This window comes from Canis lupus, chromosome 19, assembly GCF_003254725.2.
Source record: "Canis lupus dingo isolate Sandy chromosome 19, ASM325472v2, whole genome shotgun sequence".
In the NCBI taxonomy this organism is placed as follows: Eukaryota; Metazoa; Chordata; class Mammalia; order Carnivora; family Canidae; genus Canis; species Canis lupus.
In genome coordinates this window covers 52,537,428-52,555,238 of record NC_064261.1, presented here as the reverse complement: position 1 = coordinate 52,555,238, position 17,811 = coordinate 52,537,428, and positions in this window count along the sequence as shown.

Below are 17,811 nucleotides of genomic sequence, written 5' to 3'. Positions count from 1 at the left end.
AAGAAGGGAATGTAAGATTTGAATTTGACTTCTTAATTCATACTCTTATGTAATGTGTTGTCCTGCCTTGAATATTTTCTGTCCTTGATATTTTTTTTTGACTGATCTTTATTCCATTCATTGGTTTCTCTTCTTGCTCTAAAAATAAGAGCTGGCCCCAAAGCACTATTTTTCTCTTCCTCTGTGAGTTCTCCTGCTCCCGAGACTTAAACTCCCATACTAGTACTGTGACAATGATGAAGAGGTGTACTGTCCAGCCAATTCACACGTTCTTCTCTATCTTTAAACTTCCAGCACGTCTTCTCCCAACTCCCTTTCAGCCGATGCATTACTTCGTATCCCACCAGAAAAGAGAAAATACCAAGAAGAGAACTTCCACATGCTCCCCATCAGTCCTCCACATTTATTTTTTTTAATTGCACTAGTTACTTCTTTTCAGTGTCTTTTATTGTTTCCTCCACTCTTCAGATCTCTAAGCAATAACTTCTCATGCTCAGATCTTGAAACTTATTCTCTCTATTCCTTTGTGATTCTCACATCAATTTCCAGTCCAGACCTTCCCTCAAAACTCCTGTATTTGGCCCGTCCCTTTGGTGTCTTTTTTTTTTTTTTTTTTTTGTAGGAATAAGAGGCATTTCAAACAGCAACCCCTTAACTGAATCCCAGTTGAGCCCACCATAAAAACCTACTCCCCTGCTTTCTTCTCCAATTCTATAAAAGATAACTGTCATTTCAATGCTCAGACCCCTAAACCATGGAGTCATCCCTGGTTCTTCTAACAGTCTACACTTAATTAGTCAATGAATTCATTGGACTTTATCTTCAAAATATATTCAGAATACATCCAAAAATATATCCAAGCTACCACCACCTCTTACCTTGAACGTTATAATGACTTTCTGTGGCAAAGAGTACCACCTGACACACAAGGTATCTTTCTTCATCATTAATAGAATGTGGCTTTTAGCTGGCACATGGCCTCTCTGAATAAAAACTATACTAGCCAGACTTCCTTACCTCTAAGTAAAGCACATATCCAAGCTCTGACCAATGGGATGCTAGCACAAGTGTTATGGGAGCTTTGAAGAAACACACCTAAAGTGAAGAAGCATGCCTTTGTGCTGCTCCTTCCTCCAGCTTGCATGCCTCCAGTCCTGCCCCTTGCTCTCTGGAATGTGGATGGGATGGCTGGAGGAAAACAATCCTCAGATCCAACCTGGGAGGATTGGAATTTTGTAAAGGGAGCTTATGGTTTTCCTTACTAAAAGATGTTCCTTCATCCCATTCACTCACTAGGTAGGTATATAAGGAGACCCTCAGAACCTATGTCTGTGATTTGCATCCTTATGACTCATTTTATTCATTCTATTTTATCTATATCATTTAGCACAATTAAAACTGATTTTTAAAAAGTGTTTTATTTATTTATTCATGAGACACAGAGAGAGGCAGAGACACAGGCAGAGGGAGAAGCGGGCTCCCTGTGGGGAGCCCGATGTGGGACTCGATCCCAGAGCCCAGGATCACAACCTGAGCCGAAGGCAGATGCTCAACCACTGAGCTGCCCAGGCGCCCCATTAAAACTGATTTAAGGCCAAATTTGAGCACATAAAAAAGGTGAATATTCTTCACTGTGTCAAGAAGGGGGAAGAGAACGAGAGAAAGTAGCATTTAAAAATACTAGGAACTATGCTCTGGTCTTTTTTCGTGTTATCAGGCTGAGTCCTCACAACAACCCTGCTTGGCAGGGTTATTACCTCCTTTTATTGATGAGATATTCAAGGCTCAGAGAGGCTCTTTCAACATGGTGCTGAAATGACACCGCTAGCTTTGACCTCAGTGACTAAATATGAACTTGCTAATTTAAAAAGGACATTGGTATAGAATAGAATATATTGGGCTAGTGCTAACGTTTTACCTGATTTTTGTCCCATAGAAATAAAGACGCAGTCCTCACCCAGCAATACGTTATCACTTTTCAGTGATGGCATCATGCCATGTGGAGAGTTAGCACAGGGCCCCGAACATAAATCATGCATAAGAAACACCAATTCCCTGTCTCATCCCTTCCTTTTCCCCTCTAGATAAGATAATATAAAGGCTTTGTGGAGTATTAGAAATAAACATTTGAATGCTTGAAATATGTGGGATAAAAAATTGTATGTAAGGCATGTTCTAGAATGGTTCCTACAGTACTCACTGTTTCGCGTTTGATCTAAGGGCTGTTGGCTTTCTCGTTTGCGTTATGAGCTTGAGGAACAAATTATCAAGGGTAATGAAACGGCCCCAAGAATCATTGTAACTATGGTTTTCAGATAAAAATGCTCAATATGGTTCATCTACTGTTGGGAAACCCAGAGCAGAGCCATCGTCTGTTTCTGCATAGAGAGCGCACCTCCCAAAATGCCCACACCTTTTATCTGCCTTAGCTTCAAATTATTAGCAAAGAGAGCTGGCATTTATGGGCTGTCCATTTATAGGCTGCTGTAGTGAGGCAGCAGTCTTCTTCTGTCTACAGCTTTCGCTTGTGCACTGTTATGTGTGGCCTTCCAAGTTCCGAGGAATTAGTTCAACTATTGTCTCTTTTATAACAAAATTTGTTTTCGATTCAAATTTCAACAACCTGCCCAGACTTGCAAAGAAAGGCAACAAAACCAAATCCTCTGTCTCCAGTTTCAATTTTCTATGTGGAATTTTTAAAAAGAACTCTATACTTTAGTGATAAACAGTAAAATTCCATTTGGCAGCACTTAGGACCATACTTGGAAAATATTCATTAACATTCAGTAATTTAAGAATCCTTAGTGTCTAATTATCAAAGTGAGTTTAATTACCACAGGCACCCATTCATTTAATTGGCTGGAAACACAGAAGAAATTAAATGATACCAATGCCAATTTGGCCCCAAAGTCTTCATTCCATATTTATTTATCATATTTATAAGAAAGGTGTTCATGGCGATTGCCGCTAGCTCTGTGTGCTGAAAACAAGGCCGCAAAACCACAAGAGCAGCTCAGCATCCTCTGTCCTAATCAAGAGCTCGATTAAAATTAAAAGGGCCTTGCATCTTCATATATCACGTGTTAGAAGTTGTAAATACTCTCTTGCCATTTGAGGACAACAGGATAACCGGTTTCATAACAAATCACCATCAACCTACAGGACTTTTACCCCAGGGAAATGTCACAGGTAGTGGAGAGCAGACAGAATAAGTGAGCGCCTTGCAGTGTTACCATCATTTAACTCTGCCGAGAGGTGCTGCTGGGTCATTGCTTTGCTCCTTCCCGAAGCCAGGGAGTTCTCCGAACGTCAGTTGTCACTAATGCTGATTTCATTAGCCAGAGATGCTGACTACGTTGGCTCTTTCCCTCTGGAGGTCAGCCAGAGATCACAAAGGGAAGCATGTCCTGTTTACCCAAAGAGGACCTGCTGTTCTGTCCCCTGGCGTGGTCACCTTCATGGTCACCTTCCTGGAAAGCCCAGTGCCCTGGCGGCCGGGAGAACACAGGTCAGCTCTAGGAATATCAGTAAGGCTTGCTTTCAGCAACTTTTGGAGGGATGGAGAGCCCAACCTCTGGGAAACGTGAGAGGAGAGGACTCTAGAAAGTACGATAAAAGTAATCTCCGCATCTGAAAAGAATATAGGCCAAGCTCGCAACAAGGGTTGACAATGTGATACAGTCACAGTGGATTCCGGGCTTGAAAATGTCTGCGTCCTTCCTACCACTGTGCATTTCTCTTTCCAAACCCAGTTTTTTTCTTTTTCCTTTTCATGTAAGTTGATCTCATTTTCAGATTTCAGATTTGGATAAATCTGTTACCCAATTTTGTTAATATCTATCACAACTCCTACGAGGCGTTCGAGTTATCAATTAGCTATTACTTACAACCTAGAGAGCTGATGAATGAAATATCAACTTTTTTTTCCGAACAGAGTGCTTTTCTGAGCTTTAACAAGGAGCCACAAATTGCTGAAAAAGTACCAGCCACTTAATCAATAGAAGACCTGAGGATGATCCTCTTCCACCTGCTTACTCTAAAAACAGAGTCGCAATTTCAATTTCCAAGACTCAACATTTTACCAGAGTAATTGGCTGCATCATTGTGGACTCATGTTCATGCTGTCTGCTAGCTGGCAACCTTTTTGATTTATATAGCATTGAAAAGTCAGTGGTGAGACTTACATTCTTTCTAGACCACTTTTAAAATCTTGGCAAAAAAAAAAATAAAAAATAAAAAATAAAATAAAATAAAATCTTGGCAGATCTTATTTTCAAAGTGGTCTGATGGAATGAAAGTAGGGGCTGCTGAAACCTCCTGATTTCTCAACATGAATCTTGCTTAAATCTTAACCACAAGTTATTTAACATGTATGTCACCGAAGGCGCAGCCAAGTCTTTCCCATATCATGTGGGAAAGTAAGACTCTTATAAGGCCACCCCCAGCCACCTCTGTTTTTACACTGTGGCTCGCTGCAGTGATTTATTTTGGGGTACAGTTTCCTTGAGTTCACACATACACCTCATTTTGTTGTAAGAACAAAATCTAGTGCCTTAGCAGAAATTTTAAAAGGTAAAACTTTATATAACAATCTTGGATAAAGTGTTGCATAATCTAGCACTAAATTGCTTGATAATAGACAATTTTTAAAAAGACAAAAAGAAGAAGAAAGGATGATCAAGAGGGCCATGGCCAAATTAGATCCACCAAGGCTATCGCTGGAAAAATGCCTTTGTGTAATAGAGCCAATTTCTGTCCTCACGCAAGCCTGCTGCATCCGGATATCAGATTTATTCTTATTGATCTTCATCTTCAATTTTAAAAGCATATCTTAAAAGGCTGCTTGTACCGCCAAGAAAATAACATCTAAGAAAAATACCCTTGAACATCAGTATTGGGTCAGGGTGACTGATGTCTCGGACTTGCCACTTTTGAGTATCACAGGCAACTGTATTTTCTGGAATCCAGAGTAGCAGAGCAGGCAGGTATTTGGGAATAGAGATGGAGGTAGATGTAGAGAAAGACGGAGGGAAGGAGAGAGAGGGAGGGAGGCAGAACAAAGACCCAAAGGGCTGGCTATGTCTATCAGTAAGCCGGTAAGCGAGTTCATTAATTACGCCTTCCTACTTCAAATGAACAAGCTAATTATTTGTTTATCTGAGAGTCAATAACGCCTTCGGGCCACAAACAATAGTAAACACCAACAAAGGCAGCCATGTTTGCCGTAGTGTGAGTGTATTTATTTATAAAGATTTTATTTGTGTATTTTTGTGAGAGATAGAAAGAGAGAGAGCACAGGGGGGTGGGGAGGGAGAGGGAGAAGCAGACTCCCAGGACCTCGGGATCATGACCGAAGCCGAAGGCAGGCGCTTAACCTACTGAGCCACCCAGGAGCCCCAACAGCACGAGTGTATCTAAATTTCAGTGTTTGAGTTTATCCCACCACAGAGGAAAGTTCAGGCAACATATTTATGTGAAATATCAAAACATAAAGCATAGGTCCTATTTATAGTAAATTAGCATGTATGTATGTATATATAATAAAAATCGTGAATCTTTATTGAATACGCACTATGTAGCGGGTACTTACAACTGGTGTGTTACACATGTATAGTCATGGGGTAATCAGAAGACTTGTTTTGTTCTTTTTGGTGCTCCACTGTCATTTTTACGTGTTTAGTATCTTCCCCTGCTCCTAAAGGAGTACTCAGGTAGGACCTTGAATTTCTCCCCTCGTGTCCTAAGACCGCTTGAGGCAAAACAGAGATTCTCATGTCAAAAATGAGAATATCCAGTACATAATGATAATCCACTCACCATGATTTAACATGAAATCTTCTTGGCTCCTTCCCCATATGCCTGTGAACTGGGGAAGGGGTGTGGCCAGTTTCTCACTCATATCTTTGCTCCTGTCCTCTCCCCTGCACCTCACTTATGATGGTTAATTTTATGTGACCACTTCGCTAGGCCATGGTACTGAGATATTTGGTCAAATGTTATTCTAGATGTTTCTGTGAAGCTATCCGTTGGATGAGATCAACATTTAAATAAGCACATTTGGAGCAAAGCATCTTTTATAGTGTGAAGTGGGCCTCACTCAGGTGAAGGCCATTATAGAATGAAGACTGACCTCCCCCAGGAAGAAGGACTTCTACCAGCAGGCTGCCTTCTGACTCCTGGAGCTGCGCTTCTGCCCTGGATCTTCAGCCTGCCACCGACCCCGCAGATTGTGGACTTGCCAAGCCCACAATTGTTTAAGCCAATTCCTTAAAATATATACATAGATGATTAGATCGGTCGATATCCCTATCTATGGTCAAACCCTGTGACCACGGGCTGCAAAACATGGCGACACATTCGGATATCCTTCCCTCTCTCTATCTCTATCTCTCCCCCCCCACACACACACAGTCCACTGGTTCCATTTCTCTGAAGAACCCTAATAAAACCAACCTCTTGCGAGCCAACATCTGATCCTTTGAGGCCAGCACCGTGGTGAGGAGACGGGAAAGTGGTGGCCAGGAAATGTCTTCCTTGGACAGCCGTCTGGGCCTCGCAAATGGTGGAAAAGCTGGCGTTTCTGTCTGGAACACTCCCTTGATTCTCTGCGGACCTCAGTGTGGAGGCTGGATGCACCTGCCATCCTGCAGGAACCTTGACCAACTTCTGTGTTTCTATATTGGGTGGCCCCGCGTGATTCCTCTCACATCCTCTGACACTTGGTCACTCCTTTCCAGCTTTGGCTGCTGGGGGCCTCCCCTCCCCCCAGGCAACTCGGTCAGTACTGGTCCTCGATAACTTTCTCCTGGGTAGTCAGCATCGATCTGTGGGAAATGCTACTGCATGCTTTGCCTTCACAAATACTGGCTCTGCAGCAGCGCACAGGCTCCTTCCTCGGCTACCCAGGCACTGAGAGCATCTCTGGCTATTCAGCCCCCATGAGCACTGGAACAGGAGTCAGGTCCTCTTCCACAATGTCCTCCAGGCCAGGACAAGTGATATCAAGATCTCAAAGGGGTCCCACTGAGGACCTTGCTCAATTCAAAGCCAAAAAGACAGTAGATTCACTCATTATAAGACCACACACCCCCTATTACTCAAAAAGAGTTGAAGGGACTCAAAACAGCCATGGTTACCTCCAAAGAAATCCATTCACAAATGCTCACTCTTTTTCTCCTCTCCTTATATTTGATAGTTTTGAATCGGCTGGGAGTACTGCAGCTGGGTAACTAATTCACTGCACTTCTATTTGCAGTTTCTAAAATCAGCTCCACAGTCATTCAGATGTCTATATCTACCACTCAGACCCTCGGTGAAAACAGACGTGAGGAGCCACAGTTGAATTTCTTGCTTAGAACACCCTTTTATTTTTTTTATATTATTTTTTTTTAATTTATTTATTTATGATAGTCACAGAGAGAGAAAGAGAGGGGCAGAGACATAGGCAGAGGGAGAAGCAGGCTCCATGCACCAGGAGCCCGATGTGGGATTCGATCCTGGGTCTCCAGGATCGCGCCCTGGGCTAAAGGCAGGCGCCAAACCGCTGCGCCACCCAAGGATCCCTAGAACACCCTTTTAAGCACTGCACCGTAATTGTCTCTTCCATTGTTGCAACAAACCCACAGGGAGGGCACTTTATTACTCCCATTTCACATATGATGAAACTGAACCAAACATATTAAATAACCTGCCCTGGGTCACCTGGATCACATCAGAGTTGAGTTGCAGACCCAGGGGATCCGACTGTGATTCAAAATCCTAATCACAGCAACCTAATGCCAGTCACTGAATATTTACTTAGCACTATCCCAAAATGCAAGTGTGCATCCTGATTGGTGAGTTTATAGTTTAACTAATTTTTTTCAGGCTGGGAGAGATGCATATCTCTGACTTTCAGATGTCAGTCAATGCCCTATAGGACTTGGGCACTGGAACTTCTGGTAAGACTCTATTTCTATTCCTGTTAGGAAGTCAGGGTTGTGCTGTGATCCATTTGGAGGACAATTAAAGAAGCATAGAGCAGATATTAAGCCAGTAGTCTGCATTGGAAGAGGAAGAAATGGTTTTGCTTGGATCTCATCCATTTTAATTCCTCTATTAAAGTAGGCTAGTCTGGGATGTGGGGAGGAATAGGACGATGGCATAGAGGTCATGTTATGTAGCATGACGTCGCATGGTGCCAAAGGGTGGGAAAGGCTCCTGTCCTCCAAAGACAGATTCTTCACCAAAAAAACAAACACACAAACAAACAAAAAAACCAACAACGAAAACAAACAAACAAAAAAGACAGATTCTTCACTACTTGTAGATGATTCATAGCCCACAGCCCGAGATCCTCTTGCTTTAAACTCACTGGGCCTAAGACCCTACTGCACATCAGAATGTCATGCCTCTCAGAGAGTGAACACTTTATTGCTCGCTTTCTTTTCCTCTTTCCTCTCTAAGTTTTCATTGGCTTCATTACACAAAGCCAGTGAGGTAGAGGAAAAGGAGGAAAATTCATGATGACGTGGAGAGCAATGAATGCTTTCACCGAAACGGAGCTGCTCCAAAGTCCAGTCTTGCCCACCGGAGAGTTTTAGGAAGGCACAGATCAGCTGTTTCCAAGCCGCGGAGGTCGTGGGCACTGCCTGGGGCATGCCCTGGAGGGTGCCAAGGCCCGTCCCAAGCTTTGCCGTAGGCCAAACATGTAATCCTCGGCCCTAGCGTAGCAGGGAGGGGACAAATGGGCTGTTACAAAGTTGACTGCGGTTTGGGCAGACCGTTCTGGGAAAGCAAGAAGAAATGGGGCTTTTTAGATTAATCGTAACACCCAGGGTTGTGGGAAGAAGGGGTTAAAGTGTCTCTGAATTGAAATAGAGATTTTCATTTTACCCCTGATGCCGAACACAGAGGACATGGAGCCCCCGACTGCTTTGGGGGGAACCTGCGTGGGGAGGGAGGGAGGTGTGTTGAAGGAGAGATGGTAGGGAGGGGAGAAATTCTTGGTTAAAAGAGAACAGATTTGAGCAAACTGGACCCAGGCTAGTTCCTGAGAAGAGAGCGAGAGTGGAGAAATCATATCTGGGCCGGAGGGCCGGACAAACGGCTGAACAGAGATGCTCGCTATTCAGCCTTAGATTGCTCCCTGGCAGTGGTGTCGGGACCCCCTTGCGTTACCCCCAGATCTTGAGCGAAGGCCGCAGGAGCGTGTTGGTGATACTGCGGCAAGTGCAGGGGAGGAGGGTGTGTCCTGCGGCCGGTGCTGGATTCGGATGGACAGACGGCAGCTGGGAAGGCAACGTGAGAAGTGGAGAAAGGAGGATGGAGTCGGAAGGCAAAGCATCCTTCTTGGGAATCTTCAGAAACGTGGTCGGAGGCACCGGACACACGGCAGACCCCGAAGATGAGGATCTGGGGAATTGTTCTGGCCATCGCGGGCTACAAAATACGGAGACACATTCAGGTGGCCTGCGAGTATCATGTTTTTTCAAATGTACGCAAATACAAGTGTACCCAATCACATACACACGCACATAGAAACATGCATATAAAATGTTATAAATATAAAAATATAAAGAGCGTGATAAACGTGTAACACTGCTGAATTCATAGGAATTTGATCATTATGTATTTTTCTGAGTCATGCACACTACAATTTTCTAGGAGATGGCAACGGTCACTAAGATTTAAAAAGGAAAATACTGGAAAGGGATGAAAGGGAAGAGCTGCAAAAAATCTCCTTCACAGTTTCCAATACGCCCACAAAAAGTCCATCCAGAAGAACTGGATTTAAAATCCACAAGAAGGTATAGTTTTCCTGTGCATCAGGTGGCTTCTCCCACACTAACTTGCTATAATCATGATTTTTCTCAGTTGGTGTGTTTTGAGAACCACTGCATTTCACTTCCCACCCTCATGGTGTTCCGGGCCTTGACATTAACGACAGATTAAGCCAGAGACAAGAAAAATGTATTAATCCATTCCTCTTACTTCTGATTGTTTCCCCTTTTAATTTTAATACATGCATTTTCTTTTGTAAGTAGGGTATTTAACTATGATTGTCATTTATTAGCTTTTCCTCCCAATTACAACTATCCCATCAAGGTCAGGGTCCCTAAGGACGTAGTTGAGGGAACACATACTGCACACGTGTGCCAAATTATTCCGCAGGCTGAGAAATTAACTAAAAATGAGTAATATGCTCTCAATTTAAACCTGGCAGGGGGTATTGTACTTTCATCCTCAAATTGGAATCATATTTCCTCCAATGGGGCTTCCTCCTGCTTTTGGCACAGCCTATTAATGGGGTGAGCTCGGCCCTTCGCGGTGCCATGATGACACTGGGGTGGAGGTGGCGCTCCACGTGTGGCAGCCAGGAAGCAGAGGTGACGATCAAGCTAATGGAACAGCCCGGATTTCACTTTCGTCACCCAACAAACAGGCATCCACAGAGCCCTAAGTACCGCTCACGCGTGCCGTGCTCGGGATGAACACCCTCCCTAACATCTATAATCGGAGGGCACATGTCATTTCTCAAGGCAAATTCCTTTTCAGCCTGACGAGAGATATCTGGGACGCGTGTTATTTAAGATACGCACTAGGATGTATCAAGATGCGCAAGCACATAATTATGCTTATATGCCATATGCTTTTATGCTTATGATTAAGTGGCTCTCGATTCCTATTTTTTTTAATTTTATTTTTATTTTATTTTATTTTTGTTTTATTTGAAGGAGTGATTTCTCTCTTTCTCTGACCACTAATCACCCTATTACTACAGAGAGGGACACGGACACGAGAGGTTGGGAAGAGGAAAGGAATGTGGGGTCCATCAGCGACGGGCCCTGGTAAACTAGCTTAAGTACAGCACTGAGTTCCAAAAGTATATTTTTCTTGAGTAGAATCTGAAGCTCCTTGAGGGGAGGGCAAATGCTGTGTGTTTCCTGCTCACCTATCACGGTGACATCTCGATATTTCTCAACCTTGGCTGCAGACTAGAGACCGGGGGAACCTGTGATCGCGCCCGTGTCCGGGCCTCACCGCACACCGGTTCTGTTGGCCCCTCTCCGGGGGGAGGCCCGGCCGCGGTTCTCAAAGCGCAGGTGCTTCTAACACGCAGGGGGAGAGTTGGTCAGCCCCAGTGTCTTGCTTTATGCAGAAGAGGTGTCATTTGCTGTTGTAATGAGCTACTAAATCATTTGAATCATCACACACTTTCCATGAAAACAGCAAAATCTCATGGCTGTAATGCAGCTTTTCAGTCATAAATTATCATTAACCTATTCTGTGGTTAATTGGATAAAGCTTTTGTTGAAAAACAAACAAACTCCCCCCGAAAAAGCCACTAAATTCTTTGCGTCTCTATTTCATGCCGCTTGGAAAAGGTCCCTGAGATAACATGGATGAGAATCCCATGAGATGCCTGTGGCTTTAGGACCTGTTCCTGCGCTTCTACTTGTATTTTTTATTTTTTTTAAGAAAAGGCACAAAAGGAAAATGAAGGAACTTTCTTTGAATAGGGCACTTCTTAGAGTGGTCAGAAGATGATCAAGGAACATTTTGTCTGATCAAAGTCATAAAAATATAGTTCAAAGAGATATTAGTTAAAAGTAGCTGAAACCAATTTTTCTGTGGGTCCGACACTATCTTGGGCATCACAGAAGTACCAGGGGGTGCAAAGCAGTGTTCCTGCCTTTTGTTTGAACTCCCAGAGGCTGACTTTTCCTCATCTGAAATATGAAAATACAGAACCACAAGTCGACTGGGAGCAGCAAATAACATAATGGAAGAAAAACTGGTTTGTAGGTAGCAGGACAATCCTCCAGCCCGTTGGGTCTGCCTGCTGTTGGCTCCGTTAAGCTGAAGTGTCGGGGGCAAGGGAGTCTTTCTAGGAAAGAGTGTAAATGTGATCCTCACCGAGAACTTTGAGTCCGCAATCACCAGGTACTCGGCTTCGGGCTTAGTGCTTTATAGGATCTCATGAAACTGCGGCCCTGGAACGAGAGGGCAGTTTACTATCTTCAATTTACAGATTTGGAAACCGAGGCTCATCAGTTCCATGCCCGCCTGCAATTTCAAGTGAAGATTTCCTTCGAATCTGAACAGACTTAAATTCTCTCTGCAGAGGCTGGTCCTAGAACCCATACCGATGGGATCCCTGGGTGGCACAGCGGTTTGGCGCCGCCTTTGGCCCAGGGCGTGATCCTGGGGTCCTGGGATCGAATCCTCCATCTGGCTCCCCGCATGGGGCCTGCTTCTCCCTCTGCCTGTGTCTCTGCCTCTCTCTATGTCTCTCATGAATAAATAAATAAAATCTTAAAAAAAAAAAAAAAGAATCCATACCGATCTGGTCCTTTTTATGTTCTTGGGTATTTTCATATCAGGTGCATCTCTATTTGCATGCGGAGCCGCATCCCAAACCCCGGGAAGGAGTATGAGGCTGCCCCCGTGCCCCCGAGCGACAAAGGCCTCCCCTCAGGCCTGCTGGAGGCTCGCTCAAGGCGACGGCCTTTCTCTCCGCGGCCTTGCCTGAAACTCCACCAGGCTCTTGGAAACGAACCGAGTGCCTGCTTTTTCTGTACCGATTATGTGATCCAAGTGTCATTTCTATTTAAGAGATAAGCTCTAGGGCTGCGGGGGTGACTCAGTGGGTTAGGCATCCGCCTTCAGCCCAGGTCATGACCCCGGGATTCTGGGATCGAGCCCCGCTTCAGACTCCCTGCTCAGCTCCCTCTCCCTCTGCCTGCCTTCCCCTCTGCTGTGCTCGCTCTCCTTGTCAGATAAAGAAAGAAAATCTTAAAAAAAAAAAAAGAAAAGAAAAGAAAAAGAAAACCCGATAAACTCGAGATGTAGGGCTTCCTGATTCTCCAAAAGGTTTCAACTCCTTTTTTTCTTGTATTTCATTTTAGGTGGAAGAAAAGAAAATGGGTCTTTCCCCCATTTAGGTGGGGGAAAGACCGTATCCTGTGCCGTGGAGGTAACTCTCAGGAGGGTAGAGGGGAAGGAGGGGACCTGAGTGTTGCTGTGACGTGTCTGCTGGGTGACCCGACCCACGTCAGGGCGGGGAGGGGCTGTCCAGATCCAGCAGGGCGTGCAGCTCTGGAGATCAGCACCCACCTTTCAAACCCTGTGCTCCTTCCTTTACAAGGACGTCTTTGACGCGTCTCCGTCCCCCAGATTCAATGATCCCACTGACACGTCGCCGTCGCCATCCTACCAAATGGACAATCCATCGACCTGGGTCTCAGGTGCAACGCGCGAGAGAATCAACTGTGAGAAGCAAGAGAAATGAATTATCCTGATGCCGACCGGGATCTCAGTTCTGCTTTCACTTTGGCTTTGGCTCTATTTTAGTTGTTACCAGAGCTTTGCAGGGAAGCGGGCTTTCACCCCTCGACCCACAGACTCCAGGTATCGGTACCAGGAGTGGCTTCGGGAGACTTGCACTTGCGGGGAGTTTGTCCAGGGTAGCCCGAGAACTAGTTTGCTTAAGTTTGCAAAAGCTCTGCGGACAGGAATGAGGCTAACACGATGCTATTTGTTCAGTCTTTCCGTATGTCCTCTGTTGAAACCACACGGGAGCCTGGGGGATTTCCTGGCAAGACGCACTATTGCGAATGGTTGATCTCTTGGCATCGGGGGCAGCCATACGAGACAGTCAGGGTCGCACACTTTCTCCAGCACGGAGTCCAAACAGGGATCTGACTGTGTCCGTTTGTCTGGCATGTTTCCCTAAGTGAGTCACTGCTTTGCGTGTGTCAAGAACTGGGGTTTGGCTTGGAGGGTGTACGTACTTGGGGGGATGGAACAGCAACCGCGTGGAAGGAAAACAGAGAATTCCGCTAGGCGCTCCAAACCATCGCAGGCAACGAGGATTCTGTCTTGTGACTGTGCATGGATGTGCCGAGCCTCACAGGATGCAAGCGTCCTCAGATGGGCTGTGCTCAGCTCAAACCACGCGTGTCGTCGGCGCGGCCCCTGGGCGTCTGCTGCCTCCCAGCCCGGGGCTTGCCACCCAGAGCCTGAGCCTTTTGCAGCACCTCGGTTTCCTCTGACCGAGTCTTCTGCTGCCCTGTGCTGGTGTTGGACCTTCACCACTTAATTCCATCACAAGTCACCTGGCCTCCAGCTCTGGCCCTGTCATGCCCCTACCTTGGGACTTTGGACAAGTCCCTTAACTTCTCTGTAGCTTAACCGTCCTCTTAGTAAAGCACAAGCACAAGGTCTTCCCAGGCTGACGAGGCTCCCCTGGGACCACACACCCCTGGGAAGCGCGTAGTGCGGCCTGCTAGCTGCCCCCCCTTCCACCTCCACTCTTCTCGGGCCTCCTAGCATCTCTGGGGGAGCTCGTCCGTGGCAAGGCTAAGCATCACATTTTCCGCGTGGTCGGACCTCCAGGCAACAATTAAGATTTGTTGAGCTTTTTCATCATATTCCTCTTCTTTTCCAGAATCTTGGATTTCAGCAGAAAAACGCCTCGACTGAGACTCTAGCTGACAAGCTGGAAATCTGAGCGGGAAAGAGTATGCGAAGGGACCATATGAAAACACACAAGTGAAAGCTTCTATGTGTTCCTTTCTTTCCTTTTTTTTTTTTTTTTAAATTTTTATTTATTTATGATAGTCACACACAGAGAGAGAGAGAGAGAGGCAGAGACACAGGCAGAGGGTGAAGCAGGCTCCATGCACCGGGAGCCCGACGTGGGATTCGATCCCGAGTCTCCAGGATCGCGCCCTGGGCCAAAGGCAGGCGCCGAACCGCTGCGCCACCCAGGGATCCCTTTTTTTTCCTTTTTTTATCCTTTATATTTTTTCCAAAAAAAAAAAAGTCTTTGAAAATATTTAAAGCATTTTATATATAAGAAATGCTAATAAATAAAGGTATAGAAAAGAAGAATGTAAACATCCATGAAACCACCATGCAGCCTGGCAAAGAGCACGTCACCGTGTGTTAGGCCTATGCCCTCAGACCCAGAATGTTCCAGCCCACTCGGAGCCGCTTGCCGCCCCTCCTGGAGTCGACCGCTGTCCGAAGCGTTAGAAGGATTGCTCTCTGGCTCTGCCTCCCCACCTATGCATCTCCAAGTAAAAGACTTTAGTCCTGATGATTATTTTCAGGATTTTCTATAGAGGGACCCATAGTATATACATATTCCCCTTGTCTTGTCTTTTTTTTTTTTTTTTTTTTGATTCAGTCTTATTCTTCAAGAAGTCATTCTGTTAGTGACGCGTAGCTGTTGGAACTCAGTGTGTCACATGCAGGCGGGGACAAAGGCATCCAACAAGTTTCCCACCCCACCACTTGGATTATGGGATTACCAGGTCACTTCTAACTGTTTTTGTTGGCAGAGCTCTAAGGTGTTGACCTCAGACCTCGTGGCCTCACTGGGGATGGAGGAACATGCGGAGGAGTCAAGGAAGGCTTGGATCAAAGGACACAACTTGATCCAATGACATTTCCATTGGGGACCCCAGGACCTTTGAAGGCGGCCGGGTGAGAGCTGGTGAGCGTCCATCTCTACAGCTAGAACCCAGGGCGGTGTTCTCGCCCCATCCTTCCTCCCGGTGGTTGACAGCTAGCTCCAAACCTTGGCTCCCACCCCTTATTCCAACTCCAGTGTTATTTTTCTCTCAATCCGAGGTGGCTTCTCTCCCAACCAACAGTTACAAGACTGAAAAACAACAACAAATTAGTTGTACTTTGTGCACAATGAACTGCAAACATTTAATAAATACAATTATCTGAGTCTGGCATCCATATATACCCAAGAAACACCACCACAGTTGAGATAGAGAACACTTTTGTCACCTTCTCTGCCCCTAAATTTTGTCTCATCCTTTTAAAAGCCCATCCTAACCCCTACCTTTGGCACCAGAAAACCACTGGTCCACTTTCCATCACCATAAATTAGTGTGCATTTTCTAAATTTGATGGAAATGAAAAGTGATGTGCTCTTTTGTTTCTTTCAGTCGACACAATAATTCAAGGCTTCATCTATTTTGTTGCATGAACCAGTAGTTTGATCTTTTTTCATTGCTGAGCCGTGTTTCTTAGTAGGGATTTATCCATCTATCTATTTGATGGACGATTGGGACACCCTCCCCCGCCACTCACGCGGTGTTTTGCTATCATCTCGAATGCTGCTATGAACATTTGTGTACAAGTTTTGTGTGATTATACGGTTTCGTTTTTCTTGAGCAAATGCCTAGGAGTAGAGTGGCTGGATTTTAGAGTAAGCATATGTCTAATTTTATAAGAAGTTGCTAAACATTTTTCCAAATTGATTTTATCATTTTATATATTTTTTAATAATAAATTTATTTTTTATTGGTGTTCAATTTGCCAACATACAGAATAGCACCCAGTGCTCATCCCGTCAAGTGCCCCCCTCAGTGCCCGTCACCCATTCACCCCCACCCCCCACCCTCCTCCCCTTCCACCACCCCTACATTTTATATTCCCAACAAAACAGTATGAAAATTTCGTATTCTTACCTGCATTTGATTTTATTAGTCCTTTTAATTTGGGTTACTTCAACGGATATGTATCTCATTATGGTTTGAGTTTTCATTTCCCTGATGACTTACGACGTTGAACACTTGCTCATGTACTTAACCGGCTGTCATATGTTCTCTTCCGAAGTGTTGCTTCAAATCATTTGGTCAAATATTCAGTAGACTTTTTGTCTTATTATCGAGTTGTCATATGTCTTTATGTGTTTTGAATCTAGTTCTGTGTTAAACTACATATTGGAAATGTGTTCTTCCGTTCTGTGGCTTGCTCTGCGTTTTCATAGTGATCTCTTTCAAAGAGCAAACATTTTTTAATCTGATAACATTTATGAATTTTTCAGATTTATGTTTCGTGCTATGTTCTAAAAGTATTTGCTTATCTCAGGTGTGTGTGTGTGTGTGTTTAAGTTTTATAGTTTTATGGTTTTATAGTTTTATAGTAAAGGGCACTTGGGTGGCTCAGTTAAGTGTCTCAGGTCGTGAGATCAAGCCCCGTGTCAGGCTCCGCACTGAGCCGGGTGTCTGTGTGTCCCTCTCCCTCTGCTGCTCCCCCACTTGCACGTGTTCTCTCTCTCTCCCTAAAATAAATAAATTCAAAATAAATCTTTAAAAATAAATAAATAAAATTTGTAGTTAAAATTTACCTTTAGGTCTGTGATTTATTTCAAGTTAGTTCTGTTTATATGCTGTGATGTAAGAGATGATGATCGTTTTTCTCATACAGATGATGATCATTTTTCACTGCCACAGTGCATCATCTATAAATATTTCTATAGCCGTCTGTATCTGTATTAAGCTAACCAGAAGACACCGATGTTCCACTGCTCATCTACCATCATATGGGTTATTCCAGCTATTGTCAGTTTTTGGATTTTAGCACTTGTAATACATGTCCCGTGGTTGTTGATGAATCTCAACTAGTCATTCGATTTGTTTAATAGATATATATATATAGGCTATTCAGAATTCCTCTTTCTTTTTGTACTAGTTCAGATACTTTCATCCTTAAAACGATGTTCCCTTTGGGGGAAGAGGGATCTTCCTCTATTTGGAGATATGCCGTGACTTTGTTTTAATCCTGAGGGCTCTGCAAAACTGTTGTGAGCATTATAATGGCTCAATATCAATATTCGACTAGGTAAGCTTGGGTATAGGTCAAATTTGTTTGTATAAAATAAATTACGTAGTCAATAAGGCCAACAGGCTCCTTTGATTGTGATTCTGCTAAATACATATTTTATGCATAGATATACTTTTATTTTCTTAAGCGTTTAATGAAAGACATATCAACCATCCCCAGATGTGAACTGACGAAACA